Raw genomic sequence first — 14,243 nt, 5'->3', positions numbered from 1 at the left:
CAACACAGAGAAACGGTCTGAAACAACGTAACACAACTGCACCTTACGGCAACAACTACAGCAACAACAACAGCAACAACAACTACAACAGCAGCAACTACAGCAACAACAACCAGACGAAGCGAGATCGAGCAACGAGCACATCGACAACAACAGCAGCAACAACAACAGCAGCAGCAACAGTTAGCGAAACACGTCACGATGCGGCGCTAACCGGCGCCACGCTCAGAGCGTCAGCTGCGGATGACCCTCAGCTGCCACCACCCCCAAACCGCCCGAGTGACGGCCATCTTTAATCAGCTGTAGACGTGAATCTAAGTGATCATTCTGTGGAAGTTCCTGTAAAATCCGTCCCGTGGTTCATGAGATATTTTGCTAACAGACAGACAGGAGTTACCTTTAAGGGTTAATGATTGAGTTTCATACAAACATCTTGCGAAACGACACTCGGCGTGTTTGTTGTGAATGACTCAGCTCCCGCCGCGCCAGAACACCAACAGTAAAACTGACTCAGGTTGTTTTCTTGTTTTTGAAGCGCAATTAGCTGCGGCAGCCATCTTGAATCAGGTCGACTCCAAAAACTTCAAAAAACGTAAAGTTTTGGCACAAAAAAATCAGCTGATCCCACTGGGGTCCTGCAGGGGCGTCCCGTTTCGAAGGGAAGTAACTGATGACCCTCGACTCTCGTTGAAAGGTCAAAGGTCACTCAGGGAACGCTAAGAATAGGCAGAGAAGCAGTGGGTTCCGTCCTTCCTCCAAATAAAATACGGCGTTGAGCTTCAGGGGGAATATAGATGTGACAACATGAGTCCTGAGCGAGTAAACAAACAACAAAAACAAACAAACAAATAAATAAAAAGTTTGGTTCTGAGGATTTTCAACAACGAGCCGCTCCTTCGAACAGAAACTCACCGGGTCGTCTCCTTTTTTTTTTCTCTTTCTTCCTGCAAGTCATTCAACTTTTAATATATTTCGCAAACAACCGCCTGTTGCCATGACAACACAACATGCCAAAGGGCTGAGCAAACAGACTAACGAGGAGGGCAGCAGGAAATACCTGCAACGAGGAAACAACAAGGTTGTCTTTGTTTTTTGTTTTTTACATTTAAACGTAAACACATTCAGAATTTTTTTTTTTTTTTTTACATTTATCACCAAAGACCGAAAGGAGAAGACAAATGATGTTTTTTTCGCCTGTGTTTTTGTCTGTTAGCAAAATATCTCACGGCCCAAGGGATGGATTTCGATTAAACTTTCAGGGATTAATCCCTGGATGTGCGTCTACAGCTGATTAACTTTTGGAGTTGACCCAATTCAAGATGGCTGCCACAGCTAATCAACAGTAGCCAACACAAAAATGGCTGTAACTCAATCAGATTTAGAGACATTGAGATAAAGTTTAATGTGGTAGCAGCTGAGAGTCATTAGAAACAGAGACTTTTAACTGTGGGCGATGCAAAGACTTTGAGTAAATCTGGTTCAGACATTTTGTTCTCGTGTTTTTTAATATCTGACACAGTCAGTTTTTACGTAGCAGCGCCGCCTCTGGACTCGACGTGTTTCAGCGAAACACCGAGCCGAAACACCGAGCCGAAGCCCCACCGACCTCCTCATCTGGTTGGATATAAAGAGGGTCAAAGGTCAAGGGTCGAGGGTTTTATCCCGTCCAGCTCATTCTGGGACGGGGAGAACGACTCACTGCAGCTTCGTTACGGACCTCGAGGGCAGACCCAGAACTCTCTGAAGGGATTCTGGATCTGGTTCTGGGAACACCTTGGGATCCTGGAGGAGGTCTGGGTTTCCCTCCTGGACCTGTTGACTCCTCAAACCCGACCACAGATACGAGGTAGAAGACGGACGGATGGACGACTATCAGCTGTGGCAGCTCCATCCAACCGTGGAGCACCACGGTTGGATGGAGGGGTTCATGGATTTAACACCCCTCTTCCCTTTTAGGACATGAAACCATGGCCGATTAGGACTCCTGACCGAACTGACAATTAACGCAACCTTAGTAAGACAGGCAAACAAAGACCCTAATGACCCTCGGGAGGGAGGGGCAGGAGATTAATCTGCATGTAGCAGTTTAAAGCTTGGAACGCCACAGTCTCCAGTTTGGAACAGAGAAAGCAAAACTCCTTCAGATGCACAACAGAAGACCAGTTTTTGGTTCTCACAGATTGTCGGGTTGACGGTGGCCTGCGGGAAACTTTTAACACCTCGTCCAACCCCCAGTGACCGGTTTTGGAGCTAAAAAGGCAGATCCAACCTCGGCTCTGAGACGGGACCAAACCCTGTAGGAACACTGAAGAAAGTGGGTCAGAATCTCACTGAACTCGTTAAGTTCCCAAAATCTTGTTTGAATGAGGACTGCTTCACACAGCCTAAATGGACATTTAATTTGCTGCGATAAAACTTCCCGAGCGCGGGCGGAGCAACAAGAGGAAACCAGATGTGAACACCTGATATTAACATCTGCTGCTCGCCGTTCTGCAGCCGCCTGAACGACGGCCTCGCTTCCAGCGTTTTCAGTCAAAAACTAAAACAAAAACAGCAACATGCATCCTTGTGGGCCGAGCGTGGAGCTCGAACAGGACCGCCCTCACCTGACGACCTGACGGCTTCCAAACCACGCTGAGGTTCTGCCCCGTGGAGCAGAAATACGCCGGGGTCGTTTTAACGAGCCGACGGGAGCGCTTTCTGCTCGCGGCCGCGTATGCAAAATATGCAAAACATGAACACAACAGCAGCAGGATGACAATATGAAAGACAACAAAGGTGTCCCGGACAGGCTTCACCTTCAGGATGTTTTATTTCATTAGTCCCGTACCTCAGAGTCTGCGTCGGTTCTGCTGCTGTTAGGAACCGTTCTCAGTATCACATTATTCTTTCATAGCTCACCTTAGCGGCACTCCCTGTAACTCAACCCAAACTTCTCAGATCACCTGAGCAGATAAACACTTTGTCAGCAGCTCACCAAAATCTGTGTCAGTGTGCGGGTCGGCGGCGGCGGCCATATGTTCGCTCGCTCACATCAGCAGCGAAGCAGGCGCCGACCGCTCAGAGCGCCGACCGGCTGTGGAAACGCTGATTCACGCCGCTGTCTTCCTGTTGTCGATTTCTCCGTGTGTCTCACTGCTTCTGCATACTTCGTGTTTTAATTGCTGTCCGTGGATCAAAGCGTTCGGCTTGTTCAGGAGAAGTTTTAGTAACTTTTATAGTTTTCAAAATATTTAACTTTATTTACAAACATTTTCCCCACAGAAATCTCTTCAGTTTCCTTTGAAAACATCATTCTTTTCTAAATCTTCTTTAGCTATTACTTTTGTCTTCTTTTGCTACTTTTAGCTGCCTTTCTGCTATTAGCTTCTAGCGTCTCTTTTGCTACTTTTGCCTTCTAGCTGGGGTTCTAGCTAGCTGTTTGTTACTTTTAGTTAGCCTTTTGCTACCTTAGGTTCAAGCCTGCCTTCTGCTACTTTTGGCTTATAGCTAGCATTCAGCTACTTTGAGCCTCTAACTAGCCATTTGCTACTTTTAGCTAGCATTTTGCTACCTTAGCTTCGAGCTTGTCTTATGTTACTTCTGGCTATCGTTTGCTACTTTTCGCTTCCAGCGAGCCTTTAGCTATTTTCAGCGACCATTCTGCAAGTTCAGCTTGTCGCTACCCTTCTGCTGGTTTTAGCTTTTAGCTAGCATTTAGCTGCTTTATGTCTTCAGCTCGTGTGCACTAGCAGAAGCTGCTAACGGACGCAGTGGACTGTAAAAGTTCAAGTCAAAGTTTTTCAAACAGATCTCAAAGTGAGCGTTTGGGATGACCCTCAGCGACTACCAGAGCAAAGTTTAGCTCAGTGTCTCTAAAACTGTGTTCACTAAGGCCGCTTAGCTGTGGTGGCCATCTTGAATTGGGCTGAATCTGAAACTCAGCTGTACATGTACATCTATTTGTTACTTTCTGAGAGTTTTAATTCAAATTCATCCAGTGGTTTATGGGATATTTTGCTAACAAACACACCTCTAGCAAGCGGAAGTGATATGTGCTTTAAAAAAAAAGAAAAAGTGCACAAAGAAGGAGTGCAAAGCTTAGAAAGTGAGACATTTCACCTCTAGAGGAAAGAAAACAGCTCACTGTAGCCTGAAACACAATTTGGATCAAGTTGCAAACTCTGTTAGGTGCTATATATAGTTCCCCAGGATCTTTTAGACACACACACACACACACACACACACACACATATATATATATATACAGAGAAGATATGGTTGTGCACCAGAAAACCTTCTTTTTCTCCTTCTGTTCAAGTAAAACATGATCACACCGCATTCAACAAGCTGGCCACGGGTTATTAAAGGTAACCACACGGAAGTATTTATAAAAAACATACAGAGAGACAGGAAGACAGCAAAGAAAAACAAAGTGTGTAAAATAAACACCAGCTATCAGAGGTAGCACGTAAGCACTTCGTGGCTAAACACAAAATAAAAAAAATTAATTAAAAAAACCGTACTAAAATGTGCCCAACCTCATCAGAACGGCCGAAATCTAACTTAGATGTACATTTTATTTGTTAGAAATGTTAACAACGACTGAGCAGCTGACCATAAGGAGTTTTAAGTGACATTTATTAACACGGTTTTAGCTTGTTTAGCTAAAAAAAAAAACAACAAAACAACTAACGCTACTTTGCCCGGTTAGCTAGCTGGGCTAATGTCAGACATTAGCACATCTGGATCCCGAACAGCTGCCGTTCGAGACGGGCGACAAGTTGCGTTTTTTAATTTTAATTAATTAGTTTATTTATTTATTTTTCCGTGTCGGGAGGATTTGAGGACACATGGCCCCCCACCCCCACCCCCTGACGTTAGCCCCCCTCTCCTGTCAGCGGCTAAGTTAGCATGCTAACCCCCGTGTCTCGCGCTGAGCTGACGTCGCCTGTTACCCTCGCCTCGCGCACATCTGCAGCCGAGCCTCAAAGCTAGCTTAACGGGGCTTCAACTTTCTCGCTGCTCGCTCTCCGACTTCCAGAAAAAAAAAAGAGGGGGGGAAAGTTAATGCGGAAGGGGGAATGACATGTTAATAAAATAAAAATAAACCAAAACGCGCGAGGAGGAGGAGGTGGTGTCAGTGTTTTGGGAAATGTACTCTACCTCATTCGGCGGGCCGCCTGAGAGCAGAAGAGGCCGACGGCCGGTCGACATTCCCCGGAGTGGCCGTCGCTGTCGCTCCGCTCCGCTCCCCCGGTGTCGCTTCGACTGCCGCTGGAAGGAGGGGGGGAAGAAGGAGAAGGAGCCGGCGGTGCGGGGCGTCACGGAGGCTGATCGGTCACAGCGGCGCGTCTGAGCCGAAGTTTGGCGTCACCTTGCCGCGGTTCATGACTCCCAGTGCTCGGAGCGCGAGGAGGGCTGGACGCTGCCGCTGTCTCCGCGGGTCCATCTCACCGCCGCGCCGCCGACTGGAACCAGAATGTCCTCACGGGCACCCGTATGTCACCGAGCCGATACGTCCACTGCTGTCCGGCCTCTTTTTTTATTTACACAAGCTTCCTACGCAGTCCTACAAAAAAGTGGAGTTTGTTTTCAGTGTTATAAAAAAAAAAAAAATCACCTCCCTTTTTTTATGAAGCACTCCTCATAGGGATGCATATCGCCCGCCGCCTCTCAGGTCACACTTTAGGACTATTATCTCATCTTAAAATGAGAAATAAATATTTGTCAAAGTTTATTTATTTGGTGCACATTTCACAAACAACAGTGCTGACCAAAGGGGAAGTTAAAAAAAAAACAAGATTTAAAATACACAAATAAACCAAGAAGCACAGGAAAAACGGTCTAAAATAAAGAAACACTGGGACATAAAAGGTGTGATGGAGCTCAAACTGAAATCAAATTAAAAGCCGATGTAAAAAAAAAAGATTTTACAGGCTCTGCAGTTCCACCGTCAGTGGTCACCTCTGCGCTTTAAAGGGGATATTAAATAAAATATAAAATAATGAGTTTTTATGTTTTTCTTTTAGTTGAACACCATCATAAACCCCTCCAGGGGTCAATTTCTCTGGTTTCAAACATTAACCACTGGTTTTTAGAGTTTATGAGTGTGTTGTACTACTCTTGATACTTCCAGCTTTTAAGTAGCTGTTAGCTAGCATTTTATGACTTTTAGACAGCCTTTTGCTGCTTTCCTGCCACTTTTATTTTTAAGCTAGCTTTTTGCTTCTCTTAACAGTTAGCTACTATCCTGCTACCTTTAGCATGAAGCTAGCCTTTTGCTACTTTTAGCTAATGTTCTGCTTCTTTTAGCTCGAGCAACAGTTGCTCTTCAGTCATTCACACTGTTCTGTTTCTGTTTGGGTTTTTTGTTTTCAGCTCGTTTTGAAAACCTTCGGCTTCAGCTTGTTGTTGATTCAGCTGCTGCCGCCACAGATTCTGAGGAGCAGAAGGTGCTGCGTCTGAATGTTGTACGATGGAAACGATGAACAGATGCTCTGATTGGTTCCTCTCTGCTGGAGGAACGAGCCCCGTGAGGCAACGGGACGATCCGGAGAAGACCCTGATACCCGGCGGGAAGGTCAGGAGAAACACGAGACAGGCGCGGTGGGAAACGAGAGAACCAGAGAGAGCGCGAAGGGGCAGGCGCTCGGGAGGGGATGAGGAGGTGAAACTATGTTGTCATGGAAACTGGCACGGATCTGAGGAGCAAACCGAGAAGGTAAATTGGTTTACGGTCAGGAAAAGAGACAGAGCTGCAGAGAAAAACAAGCAGGGCGGCGATGTCAACCGAGAAACTTCCCCATCATTAAACGTCAACACGAGAATGTGGACGAAGCTCTGAAGTCAACACAAGCCGAACAGAAGCTAAATTACAAAACAGTAGCTATGAGCTAAAGACAGTAACACTGTAGCCAAAAGCTAACATTTGCAAAACAGTAAACTAAAACCTGAAATTAGCATAATAGCTAAAAACTAAGATTAGCAAAACCACAGCTAAATGCCACAAGTTGCAAAACTGTAGCTAAAAACTAAAATTTGCAAAATAGTAACTAAAACTTCAAATTAGCATATTAGCTAAACACTAAAATAGGCGAAAAGGTAGCTACATGGTAAAATCAGCAAAGCATTAGCTAAAAGCTACAAGCTAAAAGCTAAAATTAGCACAAATGTATTTAAAAGCTAAAATGATCAAAACAGTAGCTAAAACCTAAAATTAGCCCAAGATTAGCAAAACAGTGGCTAAATGCAAAATTTTGTTAAATAGTAGCTAAGGGCAAAATTGAGCCAAATAGTAGCTAAAAATCTAAAATCAGCAAAACAGTAGCTGAAAGTTAAAATGATCAAAACAGTAGCTTATGCTTAAAAGTAGCTAAATATTAGCAAAACCCCCTAAATTAGAACAAATGCCGAAAGCTAAGATTAGCAAACACACAGTAGCTAAATGCTAACATTAGTTAATTAGTAGTTAAAGGCCAAAATGAGTCAAAACAGTAGCTAAAAATCTAAAACCAGCAAAGTAGTAGCTGAAAGCTAAACTGATCTAAACTAAAACCTTAAAGCTAAATGTAGCTAAAAGTAAGAATCCCCGTTCATTTGAATGAAAACAGTTAGATAATATGAATTCTTTTAAAAGTTATGAATCCCAGAAGTCGTAGACGCCGTCTCCTGAATAAGCTAAAGGTTTTGGTTTGGTAGTAGCTGAGAGTCATCCCAAACGCTCAAGATCTTTGCTTTAAACTCCTGCAACTGCTGGAGGCTTTCTGTTAGCAAAATATCTTGTGAACTACTGGATGGATTTTACTGGAACTGGATGAACTGTTTGTTTGTGGAGTCAGCCCAAATCAAGATGGCCGCCACAGCTAATTGTCCTTAATCTGCTCAAGAATGTCTGTGCCTCAGTGATATTGAGCTAAACTTGGCCTCTGTTAGCAAAATATCTCATGAACTTAGCAATCACTGGATGAGCGTCTACAACTTTTGGAACCAGCCCGATTCAAGATGGCCGCCACTGCCACGGGCGTAAAAAAACTCAGTTATACGGATGTGGAGCTAAACTCTGGAGCTAACGTTGCTGGCACGCAGCAGCGGTCGTTAACGCTCCGTTTGTTCGGCCGTTTCAGTAATTCGGCCACTCAGGCTGACCCGAGCCGAAGCTTTTTAAAGACAAGCAGCTGCTGCTCGTCCTCGTTCCTCAAGCTGTTAAGAAGTTTTCAGCTGGTTCAGCCCTTCAGCTACCAAAACCTTCAGCTTATTCTGGGATTTATGACTTTTATAATAATTCACATTATCTAACTGTTTTGATTTTCTTAAAATTGATTCTTAGTTTCGGCTACATTTAGCTTTAAGGTTTTTGTTTAGATCATTTTAGCCTTCAGCTACCAAACTGACCGAGTTCGAGATCCAGCAAAACAGCTGAAAGCTAAGCTTAACACACAGCTAACATTTAAAAACAGTCGCTAAAACCTGAACGCATGCGTTAGCTGTGGCGGCCATCTTGAATTCAGCCGTAGACGTACACCCATTACTTCCTGAGAATGTCATTCAAATCTGTTCACGAGATATTTTGCTAACAAACAATCTCTGCCGATGTTGGTGCTCGGGGTGTCTGTCAGGGATCACTCTCAGCTACTTCCTCACTAACGTTTGGGTGGCAGCCGACTGAAATCTGTCCAGAGTTTCACAAGATATTTTGCTAACACAGAGACGCAGCCAAAACCGGAGCGATGTAGAGTCTTCGTCACCCTGAGCACGGCACGGCTCTTTGCTCGGTAACCTCCGTCATTCAGTCAGCCATCCGATTTGATCAGCCTGAGATGATATGAAGGTTGCCAAGAAACTAATGGTTTCCGTGGCGACAAACACTCCTGCCATTGTGTGCAGCAATGCAGGAAGTCGAGTCCTTCACCTACAATCTCCGCTGTCATCGCTTTCAGAGCAGACGGAGAGTGCATCTGTGAAAAGAAAAGCTAAATCCGCACAGATGAAACGATTCTTACTTGTGATGCTGGAAAACTGATCTTCATGCCGAATTTCATATGTTTACTGTTTCACGACCGGCCTCAGTGAATTATCAAACACAAAACATCCCAGGTAAGAGCAGCAGAAGGGAAAAAACACAAAAACGAGCCAAATTACGCTGACAGTTATGGTTCACGCAGGTATGAAAATGTGATTTATTAGCCGAAACGAGTCACGAAACGACGTTTTCAAACCCTGGAAATTTGGTTTCCAGCAGAAAAATAAATAATTAAAAGCCCAGGATTCCTTGAAGGAGTGATTAAAAATGGACGAAGCAGCTTCACCTCCTTCGACGTTCAAAACCAAAGCCAAAATGTCATATTTTTTTTTCAGGGCTGTTGTATTTTCGGCGCACTGAGAACGCGGGGGCCATACCCTCGACCCGAAAGCTCCGCCTCCACAATCATATCATAACGTGACACAACATTTTACTTTGAGCTTCAAATAACTAATTAAAAATGTGAAAAATGCATTTTTTTTTTCAGTTTAAATGTCCCATTCATTTACATGGAGGGGCGGGGCTTAAAATCAAAGTACCGCAGCCAGCCACTAGGGGGCTCTCAGCCTCCATGGCTTCAGCTTCCTGCTTCCAGTCCTGTTTCTAGTCCTAATCCATCTCACTGAGATCGTCTGAGTAAGAGTTGGGGATGACTCTCTGCGACTACCACACCAGAGTTTAGCTCCACATCTGTAACATTGAGCCATTTTTGTGTTTTTTTAAGTCCTTGTCAGTGGCGGCCATCTTGAATCCAGTTTCTTTGCGCCGTGGCGGGTGATAATCATTCATATTAGCTCGTTTTCTCTGACAAAACAGAGGAAACCTGAAAAAAGGCAGCTTGGAGCAGCTGAAATCTGTGATTTTCTGTGTTTTAATAAAATCTCAGCTCTTCACAGACGTCAGGCTCGCGTTGCCGAGGAGGAATCCTGTGGCAGGAAAAATGTAAACAGTGTAAAAAAAAAAGGAAACGCTTACATGTTCTTCCAGGAAACAGCAGAGGGCAGTAAAGGTTTTCCGATGAAGTTTAACGAGGATTTCTTTCTCGGCTCAGACAGAAACTGACAACAGGACACTTTAACGAACAGGCCGTGTTTCAGAAGTGAAAAATAATGTGATGGACGATGTGATACGAGCATTTCTGCTCCGAACGCTGACTATTTACCAAATTCAGCTTTTTATTGTATTAATTTGGACTTGACACAAGTATTACAGGATGGTGAGGACAAAAATGGCTCCAACTCAGTCAGTTTTCCAGATATTGAGCTGAAATTTGGTGTGGTAGTAGCTGAGAGTCATCCCCAACACGGACTCTGAGCGCCAAACGTTGCCAGTAAACAGTCAGTTTGTCTGTTAGCAAAATATCTCACCAACCACTGGACAGATTTTAATAAAACTCTCGGCGATCTGTGATAATCGGCTGATTATCTTCAGGAGTCAACCCAATTAAAGATGGCCGCTGCAGCCAGCTGACCTCTGGAAACATAAAAATGGCTGTAAGTCAGTAAATATTCAAGACATGGAGCTGAAATTCGGCGTGGTAGTAGCTGAGACTCATGAGATGAGACCTCCTTCCTGCAAGGCCTTTCAGTTCAGACCCTGCGCCGTCTGGGAACCCAGAACGGTTCAGAGGAGCCGCCTGGATCCCGTTAGGCCCCTGGCTGCCCTGGCCCATCCTCCTCCCCTGGCGTTGAAACGACCCTGCAGAAACAGGTACATGACGTCACAGTCGAAGAGAAAGTCTGCTGGTGCTCAGGAGCTAGAACCTCATCAGCTGTGACGAAGAAAAGAGGCAAAAGTCTTCATCCAGGCTGAACGCATCAGGAACGCTCCAAACGCAAACATGTCCACACCTACGCAGGGTTTGTTCAGTGCTGAACACGACAGATGAAACCAATAAAGGTTTATTATTAGTTAATGTAGTCATTCGACTTCCGCCTGTTTCCCTGAACTCCGTCCTCTGCTAATTATTGCAACCTAATTGTCAGATCTTCACTTCTAAAATGACCAGAATGCCCTTTAAGCTCTTGACAGTCCGGGTGGATCAGGTCCAGAGGCGGTCTGAATGAAATGAGTCTTGTAGGGGACGCCTTCGTTCTGATAGGAACTGATAAATGTGGGGCCGCTAACAGGAAATGATTTAACCGATTCCACCTTCATCACTTCAGAAACGACCAGAATGTCCCTGATCCCGCAGAAACGTCAGGAAAACGCAGTGGTGGACAGTAACGGAGTACATTTACTTGATTACTGTACTTAAGTACATTTTTTGAGAATCTTTACTTTACTTGAGTCATTTTTTTGGTGGGGGGGGAACTTATAACTTTCACTCCACTACATTTCCAGGAAGCTGGTCGTTACTTCGTGGTAATAGATTCAACCTTAAACCTCGGCTCCATAGTAAAAGTGTGAGGAGAATCAAGACTCTCTGGTTCGGTGTGTTTTTAGACAAAAAAATTCTTATTTTTTGTGGCATTTTTATGCTTAAGTTCTTTCCAGGTGGTGTAGAAGTTGTAGCAGAGTGTTTCTACGTGTCGAGACATCAGGTGGTTTCTGAAAGTTACAAGGTTCTGCAACATACTGATATTAGAATATTTAATTTGTATTTTTGAATCCTTAAGTACTTTTAAATGCATGTAAATTTGAATACTTAAGTATTTTCAAAAGTGAGTACTTCAGTACTTTAACTTGAGTACATTTTTGACCGAGCAACTTTTACTTGTAGTTGAGGAAGATTTCACCATGAGTATCAATACTTTTACTCAAGTACTATAGTAGAGTACTTCCTCCACCACTGGAAACAAATGGGTCCCTTTCACACACACACACACACACACACACACACACACACACACCCCGGCCCACGTGACAGAACAGCTGGATCCGCCTCATCTGGATCTGCCATCAGTCGCTTGTTAAAGTCAGTGAGTGACTCGGGTGGGAATGTGGCAGCATGCGGTCTGAGCCAGTCCACAAGCTGCGGGTCACACAGCACTTCTTTTAGTCAGTGTGTGTGTGTGTGTGTGCTGTATGCGGGCTCCGTGCCCGTCTTGGACCCAGCCACGATATGGAATCTGGACTTCCTCCCCTCTCTTTGAGTCCTGTCTGTGTAATTGATCCCAGACTGGACGTTTTGAGTTGCCAGAAGCGATTCGTATCAATTTTATCTTTTAGACAAACCCTCGACTGCTTCCAGATGGGGAAGGAACTCAACGGTTCAAGTTGTTTTTTTTTTTTTTTTTAAAAAGGTACAGAGAGCGAGCGGCATGCAGCAGATGTGTTTGTTGTTGTTTGTTGTTGTTGTTGTTGTTGTTGTTGTTGTGTGAACGGAGGCTGCGGTTGAATCATGTGGGACAGCAGTTTGTGGAGAAACACAGTGAGGTTCCAACTCAAATATTTGTTATGATTTCTGATTATTGTGGGGTTTTTTTGTTTTTCTTTGATGCATTTAGACTAAAAAAAACCGCTGTTAAACGTTGTTCTGTGCACGTCTGCAATAAAACAAAACCAAAAAAAAAACAATTTATATAAATATCATCACTGATTAACGTTTGGAATCAGCCTGATTCAAGATGGCCGCCACAGGCAACTGACCTTAAAAACACAAATAAAGGTTCCTGGTTTGGTCGGAGCTGAGCACAAACCACGTTCAGCTACTTTTAGCTTCCAGTTAACCTTCTGCTGCTTTTACTTTTTAGCTAACATTTTTGCCACGTCTTGCTGCCGCTTTGCTACATTTAGCTTTTAGCTAGTCTTTTGCCATTTTTAGCTTTTAACCAGCTACTTTTAGTTTCTAGTTAGCCGTCTGCTACTTTTATCTTTCAGCCATTATTGCGCTACATTTAGCTTTTAGCTAGCCATTTTACTACTTTTACATTTTAGATGGTGTCTATTTTTGCTACTTTTAACTAACATTTTGTTACTTTTAGCTGCTAGCTAATCTTTTGCTGCATTTAACTTTTCACATGTTGCTGTTTTAAAATCTTAGCTAACCTTTTGCTACTTTTCACCATTTGTTACTTTAAACTTTTAGCCAGTGTTTGCTACTTTTAGCTTTCAGAAAACAGTTTTTTGTTACCTTTAAATTTTAGCTAGCTTTTGCTACATTTAGCTTTTAGCTTGCTGTTTGTTACTTTGAACTTTTAGTCAGTGTTAAGATACTTTTAGCTATAATTGTGCTACATTTAGCTTTTAGCTAGCCATTTTACTACTTTTAGATTTTACATGGTGTCTATTTTTAGTTACCATTTTCTTACTTTTAGCTTTTAACTAATCTTTTGCTGCATTTAACGTTTCACTATCATGTTGCTGTTTTTAAATCTTAGCTAACCTCTTTCTAAATTTAGCTTTTAGCTACCATTTGCTACTACTATGAACTCTTAGCTAGCCTTTTTAGTGTTCAGGTAGCATTTGCTAGTTTTGGCTTTTAACTCGCATGTTCCTTCTTTTAGCTTTGAGCACCCTTTTTCAGCTGTTTCAGCTCATTTCAGCTGCCGTTCAGCTTTTTTACAAAAAAATCTCCTTTCTCTAGTTTGTATTGTTTTGATTTGTGAAATCCTGGGCCTGAAACTAGGTGCCGTTTCTTTTTCCCGTGGCGTAATGAGCAGCCAGCGTCTTCCACGTTTCCTCTCGCTGTGCCTGGAAGTCCCACACAGGACGAGTTTCTTCTTTTGTGTTTTTAACAAAACAAAGGAGCTAAACTGAGTCTGACATCTGCCTTACGCCACTGGAAACAAAACAGTAATTTCAGCGTCACAATGAAAGCTGATTCAAAGCTAATTTATTCTTCGCGCCACACCGCCGGGCTCCTGCTGAAAGAGAATTTACTGAATTGGATAATAACAGAACGTCAAATGCTGTGGCGCTCCCAGTTTGGAGGAGAAAACACGGGTCACAGCGACAGTAAAATCTGTCATCTGGCTGCAGATTTCAAATGAATTGAACATCTGTCCGACGCAGTTTAAACAGCTGATTTCCCCTCAGACTCTGCTCGAAAAAACTGAATCAATGTTTGAAGCAGACAGCTATTTCAGGCTCTGAAAACAAGTTTATAATTATGCTGGACTGCAGCATTCAGAGGGAAAAACTCTAAATTAAACCAAACATTTAAAGCGAAAGACAAAACGGAAATAAATTAGCTGAGAATTCAGAGTTAGACACTAAAACTATATATATATACATAGTTTAAGTGTCTAACTCTGAATTCTCAGCTAATGGATGGATGGATGGATGGATGGAGGGAGGG

General features: G+C 43.5%; 1 protein-coding gene across 2 annotated transcripts in view; it reads right to left on the bottom strand.

The window, feature by feature from the left end:
* Nucleotides 1-5,507, bottom strand: part of bcl9l (bcl9 like) — a 25,896-nt gene extending 20,389 nt beyond the window's left edge. The window contains exon 1 of one of the 2 annotated variants that reach the window (XM_037979934.1): nt 5,146-5,507. The gene's annotated coding sequence lies outside the window, so the exon portion shown is untranslated. Of the gene's footprint in view, nt 1-397; nt 3,041-5,145 lie in introns of those variants that run through there. The other variant, XM_037979936.1, reaches the window with a different exon arrangement.
* Nucleotides 5,508-14,243: the final 8,736 nt, after the last annotated feature.

Source organism: Kryptolebias marmoratus, linkage group LG2 (assembly GCF_001649575.2).
Source record: "Kryptolebias marmoratus isolate JLee-2015 linkage group LG2, ASM164957v2, whole genome shotgun sequence".
In the NCBI taxonomy this organism is placed as follows: Eukaryota; Metazoa; Chordata; class Actinopteri; order Cyprinodontiformes; family Rivulidae; genus Kryptolebias; species Kryptolebias marmoratus.
Note: the sequence above shows the minus strand (reverse complement) of the source record. Positions and strands in the feature narration are given on the sequence as shown.